A 12,049-nucleotide genomic window follows, 5' to 3' on the forward strand; every position below is an offset into this window, starting at 1 on the left:
ATTTCTTGTTTTACTTTTATTATCCAGGATCTAGTCAGGGTTCATGTGGTTAATGTCCCTTGTAATTTTATCTAGAATAATATCCTACTTGTTTGTTTCTTTGTTTTTTCATGGCATTGGCCTTTTATAAAAAGAGTTTGGGGTAGTTTTGTAGAATGTCCCAAGTTTTAAATTTATATGTTTACTTGATTAGATTCAAAATAAATATTTTTAGAAAAATATTACATAGGAGATACGTATGTATTAAGTAGAAGATAAGTAGTGTGAACTTCACAGTACATTACATTATGAGGCAAATGATATCAGGCTGTCCCATCACTGGTGATGCTTAATTTTACTGTTTGGATAAGGTGGTAATAGCCAGATCTCTCCATTGTAAAGGTATATTTTCCTCTTTAGAATTAGCATATAATCAGTAAAATGATACTTTGAGACCCTAAGAATACCCCAACAACTTTTCACCCACTGTGTTTAGCATCCACCAATTGTCTTTACCTGTATCATTTATTACACTGGGTGCTTACAAATAATAATTTTTTTTTTTTTTTTTTTGAGATGCAGTCTCACCCTGTTGCCCAGGCTGGAGCACAATGGCGCAATCTCAGCTCACTGCAACCTCTGTCTCCCGGGGTCAAACGATTCTCCCACCTCAGTGTCCTGAGTAGCTGAGATTACAGGCGCCCACCACCACACCCAGCTAATTTTTGTATTTTTAGTAGAGACAGGGTTTCACCATGTTGGCCAGGCCTGTCTCAAACTCCTGACCTCGCGATCCACCTGCCTCGGCCTCCCAAAGTGCTGGGATTACAGGCGTGAGCCACCACACCCAGCCCAAATTGTAATTTTTAAATTACAAAGGCCAGGCAGGGTGGCTCACACCTGTAATGCCAGCACTTTGGGAGGCTGAGGCAGGCAGATCACCTGAGGTCAGGAGTTCGAGACCAGCCTGGCCAACATGGTGAAAACCCTGTCTCTACTAAAAATACAAAAATTAGCTGGGTGTGGTGGTGCACACCTGTAATCTCAGCTACTCGGGAGGCTGAGGCAAAAGAATCACTTGAACCCAGGAAGCAGAGGTTGCAGTGAGCTGAGATCGCACCACTGTACCCCAGCCTAGGCAACAGAGCGAGACTCCGTCTCAAAAATAATCATAATAAAATAAATTAATTAATTACAAAAAGTAATTTTCAAAAATTGTGACATTTCTTCTCTATTTACTACCTGCAATTCTTTTTTTCTTGTATGTGTAATAATTACATATTATTTTTTGATAAATTTGTCAATTTTGGTAAAATTGTCCCAAATTTGACTGGTGGCTGGCTCCTGTGTCCTTTTAACATGACTGTTCTTTAGTCTTTGAGCATTTCCTTAACATAAGCATTTCCTTAACATTACATTTCCTTAACATAACATTTGAGCATTTCCTTAACATAACATTTGGACGATTGCTTGAGGCCAGGAGTTCGAGACCAGCCTGGGCAACATAGTGAGATTCCCCATCTCTACAAAAATAAAAAAACTTAGCCAGGCATGGTGGTGCATGCCTATAGTCCCAGCTACTTCGGAGGCTGGAGTGGGAGGATTGCTTGAGCCCAGGAGTTCCAGGCTGCAACAGTGAGCCATGATTGTGCCACTGCACACTCCAGCCTGCTCAACAGAGCGAGACCCAGACTGAAAAACAAAATGAAACAAGAGTAACATGATGCCTAGCCTTACTTTGGTTTTTTTTTCTTGCTTCAGACCTGGAATCAGCCATTTTTTTCAGAAGTCCTAGTACTGCCTTTTTATTGGGCAGTGGTGTTTGAAAACAAAAGTCTGGATATAGATTTGCTCATTGCTATTTCTTGCCTTTGTGGTTTGACCCTTTCAGTGGACAGAACCAAGGAGTACCTGTTTTTTGTTTGTTTTTTAATGCATTTATATTAATACCTCCAATTCAAAACTAGTACTGCAGGGTTCTTTCTCATCTTCCTTTGTTCCATATTTGAATCTCCCTTCGTTCACAATAAAATCCCTGCTTCCCAACATCAGTAATATTTATTCATATGCTGTATCCTACAGTAACCCCCCGCACCGCAAAATTGCTACACCAGCAACAGCAACCAACTACCTACTAAATAAAGTTTAAGATTTCGTTACAGTTCTTTTTGTATTTAGAATTACTCCACAGTCAGAATTTTGTGGTCAAACTTTTCTTAAATTAAGTCTTTTGTCTGTGTAATTATTATTCAAACAGCGTGATGAAAGATGAATAGGAGCTTGCTAAGTGTGGATAGGTTCCAGTGAATTTCAGACTAAACGAATAGCGTGTTTAGAGACACTGATTATATGAAAGAACTTAGCAAATTAATAAGAGAATGGGGAATTTTTGCACAGCAAACACAAGGGGCCTAGTGGGAAGTAGCAGATGATACTGGAGATGTAGATGGGGTAAAGTATGGAGATAATAGCTTGCAAATAATGAGTTGGAACCTTCTGCAGTAGACCTCAGATGGGAGGAGGTGAATTGAGTGTTCTCTATGGTTCCTTTCAATCCCAAAACTTGTAGATTTTTTTGGAAATAATTTTCAGATTTATATAATCTGCTTATATGTTATTTCCTTGTATTATAAGCATTATCTGGCAGTGATGATTTTTTTTAAGCATTACTCTTAAGACTGCTGGTCATGTGTCAAGTCTGAGATGTCAGTGTATATATTATTAAAAAGATTCTGGTGCCGGCCAAAGCAAAAAGAATCTGAAGATAAGTGCATTTCTGAAATGCCAGCATAGACGTATTTTGCTTTTGAAAGATGCTGTGGTGAAATTAAAACTTAACCCAGAAATCAAGTTGTAATTACTTGTTCAGAAAAGGTCTTAGAGGAACTATTTTAATAGCGGACAGGGAATAAATATCTAAACAGTTTTATGTGTGCAGTTTTTAAAAAAGTATATATACATACATATTTTAAATTATTGGACTTATTTATTTATTTATTTATTTATTTATTTAGAGACGGAGTTTCACTCTGTCGCCCAGGCTGGAGTGCAGTGGCGCGATCTCGGCTCACTGCAAGCTCCGCCTTCCGGGTTCACGCCATTCTCCTGCCTCAGCCTTCCGAGTAGCTGGGACTACAGGCACCCGCCACCATGCCCAGTATTTTTAGTAGAGGCGGGGTTTCACCGTGTTAGCCAGGATGGTCTTTATCTCCTGACCTCGTGATCTGCCCGCCTGGGCCTCCCAAAGTGCTGGGATTACAGGCGTGAGCCATCGCGCCCGGCCTGTACTTTAATTTTTAAAGCAGTTTTAGGTTCTCAGCAAATTTGAACAGAGAGTAGAGATAGTTCCCATATACCCCTGTCCACACAAGAACAACCTGACCCACCTCATCCTGTACTTCAGGGGTACATTTGTTATAATCAGTGAACCTATATTAACATATAATTATCACCCAAGGCCCATAGTTTACATTAAGGTTCACTCTTGTGTTGTACATTCTATGGGATTTTGGCAAATGTATCCATGTCTTATGTTCAGTACGTTCTATGGGGTTTTGACAAATGTATCCATGTCTTGTATCCACCATTATAGTATCATAACAATAGTTTCAGTGCCCTAAATTCTCTGTTCTCTACATGTACATTCTTCCCTCTCTCACCCCATTCCCAACCCTTAGCAACCAGTGGTCTTTTTTTCTGTCTCCATAGTTTTGTCATTTCCAGAATGTCACATACTTGGAATTATACAGTATCTTGCATTTTCAGATTGGTTTCTTTCACTTAGTAATATGCATTTAAGTTTCCTTTATGTCTTTTCATGGTTTGATACCTCATTTCTTTCTTTCTTTTTTTTTTTTTTTTTTTTTTTGTGAGACAGCCCAGGCTGGAGGGCAGTGCGATCTCGGCTCACTGCAACCTCTGCCTCCCAGGATCAAGTAATTCTCCTGCCTCAGGCTCCCAAGTAGCTGCGACTACAGGCCCGCACCATCATGCCTGGCCAATTTTTTGTATTTTCAGTAGAGACGGGATTTCACCATGTTGGCCAGGCTGGTCTTGAACTCCTGGACTCAAGCAATTGCCCACCCTGGTCTCCTAAAGTGCTGGGATTACAGGCACAAGCTACCGCGCCTGGCCTATCAGATGTATCTTTTGAAAATATTTTCTCCCAGTTTGTGTCTTGTCTTCTCATTCTCTTGACATTAACTTTCTCAGAGCAGAAGTTTTAAAGTTTTAATAAAGTCCAGTTAATCAGTTTTTTCTTGCGTGGATCATGCCTTTGGTATCATATCTAAAAAGTCATCACCATACCCAAGGTCATCTAGGTTTTCTCCTATGTTATCTTCTAGGCATTTTATAGTTTTACAATTTACATTTAAGTCTATGATCCATTTGGAGTTAATTTTTATGAAGGGTGTAAGGTCTGTTTCTAGATTCATTTTTTTTACATGTGCATGTTCAGTTGTTGCAGCACCATTTGTTGAAAACACTGTCTTTACTCCATTGCCTTTACTTCTTTGTCAAAGATCAGCTGACTGTATTCATGTGGGTCTTTTTCTGGGCTCTTTACTCTGTTCCATTAGTGTGTCTATTTTTGCCCATAACACATTGTCTTGATTACTGTAGCTTTATAGTAAATCTTGAAGTTCCGTAGTGTCAGTCTTCTGACTTTGTTGTTTTCCTTCCATGTTGAGTTCACTCTTCCGGGTTTTTTGCCTCTCTGTATAAACTTTAGGATCAGTTTGTTGATGTCCAAAAAATAACTTGCTGAGAGTTTGGTTGGGATTGCATTGAATCTATAGATCAAGTTGAGAAAAGCTAACAGCTTGACAATATAGTCTTCCTATCCACAAACATGGATTATCTCTTCATTTATTTAGCTCTTCTTTGAAATCTTGCATCGGAGTTCTATACTTTCCTCATATAGATATTGTACATATTTTGCTAAATTTAGATTGAAGTATCCTACTTTTGTATGTTAATGTAAATGGTAATTTTTTAAAAATTTCAAATTCCACTTGTTCTTTGCTGGTATAGAGGAAAATGCTTGACTTTTGCACATTAACTTTGTGTCCTGCAAGCTTACTATAATATAATCATTTATTATTTGCAGGAGGATTTTTTTTGTTAATTCTTTGAGACTTTCTATGCAGACAATCATGTCATCTGTGAACAAAGACAATTTTATTTCTTCCCAATATGTATACTTTTTATTCCTTTTCTTGTCTTATTGCATTAGTTTGGACTTCCAGTATGATATTGAAAAGCAGTGATGAGAGAGGACATCCTTGCCTTGTTTCTAATCTTAGTGGGAATGTTTTGAGTTTCTCATAAATATGATGTTATCTGTATGCTTTTTTGTAGTGTTCGTTATAAAGTTGAGAAAGTTCCCCCTGTATTCCTAGTTTGCTGAGAGTTTTCATCATTTGTGGATATTAGATTTTGTCTAATGCTTTTTTGCATTTATTGATATAATTATGTGATTTTTCTTCTTAAACCTGATGATATTAATTGATTTTCAAATATTGAGCCAGCCTTGCATACCTGGGATAAATTCCACTTGGTTGTGGTGTATTATTCATTTTGTATATTGTTGGATTCAATTTACTAATATTTTGTTGAGGATTTTCACATGTTTGTTTATGGGTGATATTGGTCTGTGGGATTTTTGTTTTGTTTTGTTTTTGTTTTTTTTCTTATAAGGTCTTTGCTGGTTTTGGTATTAGGGTAGTGCTGGCCTTGTAGAATGAGTCAGAAAGTATTCTCCCTGCTTCTGTATTCTGAAAGTAATTGCAGAGAATTGGTGTAATTTTTTCTTTAAATGTTTAGTAGAATCCACCAGTAAACTCATCTGAATCTGGTGCTTTCTGTTTTGGAAGGTTATTAATTATTCAATTTCTTTACAGATACAGGCCTAGTCAGATTATCCATATCTTCTTGTGTGTGTTTTTACACATCGTGTCTTTCAAGGAATTGATCCATTTTATCTAGGTTACCCAATTTATAAACATAGAGTTGTTAATAGTTTTCCTTTATTATCCTTTTAATGTTTATGTGATTTGTAGTGATAGTCTTTCATTTCTGATATTAGTAATTTGTTTCTCTGTTTTTCTTAGCCTGACCAGAGGCTTATCAATTTTATTGATCTTTTCCAAGAACCCGTGTTTGTTTTTGTTGATTTTCTTTTGATTTCCTGTTTTCAGTTTCACTGATTTCTATGCGAATTTTTTATTTTTTATTTTTCTCCTGCTTACTTTGGATTTAATTTGCTCTTCCTTTGCTAGTTTCCTAGGATGTGCACTTAGATGATTGATTTTAGATCTTTCTTCTTTTCTAATATATGCTTTCAGTGCCATAAATTTCCTCTAGGCACCGCTTTCACTGCATACCACAAATCTTGATACATTGTATTTTCATTTATTTCAAAATATTTAAAAATTTCACTTGAGATTTCTTTGACTTCTATGTAACTTAGAAGTGTATTTAGTCTACAAGTATGTTGGGGTTTTCCATCTGTATTCTGTTCTCACATTGCTATAAAGAACTGAGACAAGGTAATTTATAAAGAAAAGATATTTAATTGACTCACAGTTCCTCATGGCTGGGTAGACCTCGGAAACTTACAATTATGGCAGAAAGTGAAGAGGAAGGAGTCACGTCTTACATGGCCGGAGAAGGAGGAAGAGAGGGCAGGAGGAGATGCTACACACTTTTAAATAACCAGATGTCTTTGAGAACTCACTATTATGAGAACAGGAAAAGGGATATCCAACCCCATGATCCAGTCATCCCCCAGCAACCCCTCTTTCAACATTGAGGATTACAATTTGAAATGAGATTTGGGCCAGGACACAAACCCAATCCATATCACCATCTTAATTTGGTCTGAGAGCAAATATTGTATGATTTCTATTCTTTTAAATTTGTTAAAGTGTGTTTTTTTTTTTTTTTGCGATAGAACGTGGTATTTCTTTGTTAGTGTTCCATGTGAATTTGAGAAGAATGTGCAATCTGTTGTTGGATAAAGTAATCTATAGATGTCAGTTACATCTAGTTGATTGATGATGTTGAGTTCAACTGTGTCTTTATTGATTTTTCTGCCTGCTGGATCTGTCCATTTCTGATTGAGGGGTAATTAAGTCTCCAACTATAATAGTGGGTTTGTCTATTTTTTCTTGTAATTCTATCAGTCTTTGCCTCATTTAATTTGACACTGTCGTTGGGCACACATTAAGAATTGTTTTGTTTTCTTGGAGTATTAATTCTGTTACTATTATGTGAGGCCTCTCTTTATCCCTGATAACTTTTCTTGCTCTGAAGTCTGCTCTGTCTGAAATTAATATAGCTACTCTTGCTTTCTTTTGATTAATGTTAGCATGGTGTACCTTTCTCCATCTCTTTGCTTTTAATTTATATCTATCTTTATATTTAAAGTGGTTTTCTTGTAGACAGCATATATAGTAATTACTCATTTAAGTTCCTTGATAGGCTCTTGGAAACCATGACTTTCAGTGAAATGACATACAGTAAGTCCTCAAATAACATTATTTTGTTGAACATCATTTTGCTATAATGTTGATGAGGAAAAAAAATTGGTTTTGTTATACATTGTTGTGCTTAAAGTGGCAGTCTTGAATAACTTATCGATAATGTTAAGTGAGAACTTACTGAACTTGGGTTTTGTTTTTTGATCACTCTGACAATCTCTGTCTTTTAATTGTTAGACATTTAAAGAGTTTATTGATATAGTTGGATTAATATCTACCATAATTGTTGTTTTCTATTTGTTGCTCATGGTCTTTGTTCCTGTTTTTGTCTTCTGTTTTTTGGCTCCTTGTGGTTTTAATTGAGAATTTAACATGATTCAGTTTTCTCTTCTTTCTTAGCATATCAGTTATGCTGCTGCTCCTTTTTTTTAAAATTACATTTTTTAGTAGTTTCCCTAGAGTGTGTAATACACATTTACAACTAACTAATCCACGTTCACTTTCAGGTAACAATATACTGCTTCACAGGTAACCCAAGTGCCTTATAATAACAGAATATTCGTAATTTCTTCCTCCCTGTCACCTGTTTAATGCTGTCATTCATTTCATTTATACATAAACACACAGACACACACATAAGCATACATAATCAAATACATTGTTGCTATTATTATTTTGAATGATTTTCTGTTAGATCTGTTAAAAATATGAAAAATAAGTTTTTTTTAACCTTTACTTATTCTCCTCCAGTGTACTTCCTCTCTCTCTCTCTGTATATATATACATATATATATATCCAGGTTTCTGACCTATATAATTTTCCTTTTCTCTGAAAAACTTCAGTGTTTCTTACAAGGCAGTTCTTGCTAACAACAAATTCTCTCAATTTCTGTTTGTCTGAGAATGTCTTTATTTTTCTTCACTTGTGAAAGATTATTTCCCAGGGTATAGACTTCTAAATTGATGGGGTTTTTTTTCTCTCAACTTTAAATATTCCATTCCACTTTCTTCTTCTTTGTATGGTTTCTGAGAAGTTAGATGTAATTCTTATCTTTGCTCCCCTATAGGTAATGTTTTGTTTTGCTTTGTTTTTCCTTTATCTTCTTTAAGGATTTTTCTTTATTTTTGATTTTTTGTAGTTTGAAGATGATATGCCTAGGTGTAGTTTTTCTGACCTTTCTCCTGGTTTTTCTCTGAGTTTCCTATATCTGTGGTTAGGTTTCTGACATTAATTGGGGGAAATTCTCAGTAATCATTGCCTCAAGTATTTCCTCTGTTCTTTTCTATATTCTCTTCCTAGTAATTCCATTATACATATGTTACACCTTTTGTAGTTTTCCCACAGTTCTTGTATATTCTCTTCTCTTTTTTTCAGGCTTTTTTCTTTCAGTTTTGGAAGTTTTTATTGTCATATCCTCAAGCTCAGAGATACTTTCCCCAGCTATGTCCAGTTTACTAATGAACCCATTAAAGGCATTCTTTCTTTCTGTTACAGTGTTTTTGATTTCTAGGTTTCTTTTTTGTTCCTTCTTAGAAGTAACGCTTCATGACTTACATTATCCTTTTGTTCTTACATGTTGTCTACTTTTTTCATTAGAGCCCTTAGTATATTAATTATAGTTTTAGAAAATTCCTGGTATGTTAACTCCAACATTCCTGCCATATCCAATGCTAGTTATGATGCTTGTTCTGTCTTTTCAGACTTCGTTTTTCCCTTTTACTGTGCCTTATTATTTTTTGTTGATAGGTAGACATAATGTAAGTAAAAGGAACTGTGGTAAATAGTTTTTTGATAATGTACTATTAAGGTGTGGGAGATGGGGAAGTGATCTACAGTGCTTTAATTACACTTTTGATGAGTGTAATTTTATGGTTGGCATGAAGTATCTTAGCATTTTTAAAAAAGAGAATTCTTGATGCCTTTAACCCTTTCGGTGTGTGTGTCTGGAAAAAAAAGTTAATACAACATTCCTGTCATATCTGATGCTGGTTCTGATGCTTGTTCTGTCTCTTCAGACTTTGTTTTTACCTTTTACTGTGCCTTATAATTTTTTGTTGACAGGTAGGTAGATGTGATATACTAAATAAAAGAACTGTGGTAAATAGGTCTTTAGTAATGTACTATTAAGGTGAGGGAGGGGGGAAGTGTTCTGTAGTGCTTTAATCACACTTTTGATGAGTGTAATTTTATGGTTGGCTCTCCCAATTTCTTTAGCGTTTTAACAAAGAGAATTCTTGCTTCCTTTACCCTTTCTGTGTATATTTTTTATATACCAGAAAGCAATAATTTTGCTCCAAATTGCTAAATGATTAAAAACAGAATTTTCCCCTTTCTGTGTATGTTTTTATTAGCCACTTTCACACAGATCAACTGAAAACATCCAATAACTACATTATACTGGAATTAATGAACTCAATGGATGCCCCACCAGGTGAAAGCCTAAACATAATATAAAATAAATACTGAGTTGAAGCAAGTTTTATTTTCTGTTAGAGGGAATAGCTATGTCTAATCTAAGTTAATAGATTGTATTAGTTTTAGTGTCTTTGAAAGGCAGTGTGCATCTTGTTAAAGGACTTAGGTTCCATATTTTCTCCATATTCCATATTCTTTATTTCCTAAACCGTCCTTCCCTTTTTTTTTTTGTTTTGGATGGAGTTTCACTCTGTTGCCCAGGCTGGAGTGCAGTGGTGAGATCTTGGCTCACTGCAACCTCTGCCTCCCAGTTTCAAGCCATTCTCCCACCTCAGCCTCCCGGGTAACTGGGATTACAGGGGTGTGCCACCACTCCTGGCTAATTTTTGTATTTTTAGTGAAGACAGGGTTTCACCATGTTGGCCAGTCTGGTCTTGAACTCCTGACCTCAGGTGATCCACCTGCCTCAGCCTCCCAAAGTGCTGGGATTACAGATGTGAGCCACCATGCCCAGCTTCCCCTGCCTTTTTTTTTTTTTTTTTAAATGAAGTGGTTTTGAACCATTTTTTTTTTCAAGTGACTCAAAACAACACAGCTTTGGTATTAGGATAACTCCCTTGTTAACAATATAAGAATATTGGATATAATATTTTGGTAGTATTGAGAGTGTCATGATTTATAAAATCTTCTTAGTGAAGTCAACTGGTGACTACATTTAGTAGTTTTCTAGCCCTGTTTATAGATTTTTTAAAAATTATGAGATATGGTAAAGATAAAATGATTCCTAGATCAACTATACTGATTTCAGAATTGGTCTTTCTAAGAACGAATCTGATCTTGTAACCCACCTTTCAGAGTTCTCAAATCTCACCCCGATTACACTCACTTTGATTAGCATCTTTCATTGGCTCCAACTATCTTCAAGGTAAAATACAGAATTCAGTAATAGCCCCCTTTCCCCTTACTGCTTCCACAAAAATTGCCCTATCCTTATTCCTTGCCTATCTACATTCAACCTGTTGAGTTTTCTGGCCTTACATATGCTGGTCATTTCCTCGATTGCCCTTCCATATCCATCCTCTGACCCCCTTTTCCAGATAACATCTAATCCTTTGTTGCCTTATCTGAAGTCTTCTTTCATCACATGCCCCATCTCATCCTAAGCTTTCCCTATCACAGTGCTTACTATTACAATGAATTGAAATTTATTCTTCACAAGTCTTATTTCCCACTATACTCTGAGCACATTGAGAACAGAGATTATTTTAATCTTAGTATCCAGTATCTTTAGCACAGTGCTTGGCACACAGGAGGCACTTGAAGATGTTTGTTCAGTGAATTAAAGTTATCTCAAGTGTAGATCATTTGTTGAATCAACCTTTACCTTTAAAAAAAAAAAACTCTTAAAATAATACCTGAAATGTGATGTTATTAAATATTTTAAACTTTTAGCTACCAGTCATCATGTGTACAGTCAATAAGACCAGCACATGATACTGGGGTTCTTATGTCTTATCTGAAAATCAGTGGTGAACATTTTGTTTTTAACAGTAAATTTAAGAATATGAAAGTGCTTCTTTGGTCCTATATTCTTACAGGTTCCTTCAGGAATAGTTTCGATGTCAGTTATTCCCAGAAGTATCTCTCCTTGCTAACTAGATTGGTATACTAGCCCTCTACTTCTAAACCTAAAAATTAGTATTTTAAAAATACCAGAAAGCAATAATTTTGCTCAAAATTGCTAACAATTAAAACCAGAACTTTAAGTATACAATTATGCTAAATTGTTTTATTTTTAGTAATTGAGTGAAATTATGTGATTTCATTTCTAAACATATTTTTCTAAAACAAAGTAAAATTAATCAGTGTAGCCATCCAATGCATCTAACTCTTCATTCTGCTTTATATATGTGATTTATTGACTAGAAATAAAATAATTTGGGCCTTCTGAAGCCTTTGCATAAATTGAAGAAAATTAGACTGACTTTTTTTTTTTTTTTGAGATGGAGTCTTGCTCTGTTGCCCAGGCTGGAGTGTAGTAGCGCGATCTCGGTTCATTGCAAGCTCCACCTTCTGGGTTCACGCCATTCTCCTGCCTCAGCCTCCCTGGTACCTGGGACTACAGGCACCCACCACCATGCCCGGCTAATTTTTTTTGTATTTTTAGTAG

At 35.8% G+C, this 12,049-nt stretch overlaps 1 protein-coding gene across 7 annotated transcripts in view; it reads left to right on the forward strand.

Annotated features, from left to right (window-relative positions):
* The window catches only part of TOGARAM1 (TOG array regulator of axonemal microtubules 1), a 116,431-nt gene that overhangs the window by 3,141 nt on the left and 101,241 nt on the right, over positions 1-12,049 (forward strand). The gene's annotated exons all lie outside the window — the stretch shown is intronic.

This window comes from Pongo abelii, chromosome 15 (assembly GCF_028885655.2).
Source record: "Pongo abelii isolate AG06213 chromosome 15, NHGRI_mPonAbe1-v2.0_pri, whole genome shotgun sequence".
In the NCBI taxonomy this organism is placed as follows: Eukaryota; Metazoa; Chordata; class Mammalia; order Primates; family Hominidae; genus Pongo; species Pongo abelii.